Here is an 807-nt window from a genome sequence, read left to right on the forward strand (position 1 = left end):
CTAGAACTGAACTAGAACTGAACTAGAACTGAACTAGAACTGAACTAGAACTGAACTAGAACTGAACTAGAACTGAACTAGAACTGAACTTGAACTGAATTAGAACTGTAGTAGAACTGAACTAGAATTGAACTAAAACTGAACTAGAACTGAACTAGAACAGAACTAGAACTGAACTAGAACTGAACTCGAACTGAACTAGAACTGAACTAGAACTGAACTAGTACCGAATTAGAACTGTAGTAGAACTGAACTAAAATTGAACTAAAACTGAACTAGAACTGTAGTAGAACTGAACTAAAATTGAACTAAAACTGAACTAGAACTGAACTAGAACTGAACTAGAACTGAACTAGAACTGAACTAGAACTGAACTAGAACTGAACTAGAACTGAACTAGAACTGAACTAGAACTGAACTAGAACTGAACTAGAACTGAACTAGAACTGAACTAGAACTGAACTAGAACTGAACTAGAACTGAACTAGAACTAAACTAGAACTGAACTAAAACTGAACTAGAACTGAACTAGAACTGAACTACAACTGAACTAGAACAGAACTAGAACTGAACTGAACTGAACTAGAACTAAAACTAGAACTGAACTAAAATGAAATAGAACTGATCTAGAACTGAACTAGTACCGAATTAGAACTGTAGTAGAACTGAACTAGAACTGAACTAGAATTGAACTAGAACTGACCTAGAACTGAACTTGAACTGAACTAGAACTGAACTAGAACTGAACTAGAACTGAACTAGAACTGAACTAGAACTGAACTAGAACTGAACTAGAACTGAACTAGA

The 807-nt window shown here is 34.7% G+C and overlaps 1 protein-coding gene and 1 long non-coding RNA gene across 2 annotated transcripts in view; one reads left to right on the forward strand and one right to left on the reverse strand.

Annotated features, from left to right (window-relative positions):
- Positions 1–807, forward strand: part of LOC124420090 — a 175436-nt gene that overhangs the window by 34662 nt on the left and 139967 nt on the right. The gene's annotated exons all lie outside the window — the stretch shown is intronic.
- The window catches only part of LOC111682611 (SPRY domain-containing SOCS box protein 3), a 10694-nt gene that overhangs the window by 1789 nt on the left and 8098 nt on the right, over positions 1–807 (reverse strand). The window lies entirely within an intron of this gene.

The sequence above is a fragment of the Lucilia cuprina genome, chromosome 5 (assembly GCF_022045245.1).
Source record: "Lucilia cuprina isolate Lc7/37 chromosome 5, ASM2204524v1, whole genome shotgun sequence".
Classification (NCBI taxonomy): Eukaryota; Metazoa; Arthropoda; class Insecta; order Diptera; family Calliphoridae; genus Lucilia; species Lucilia cuprina.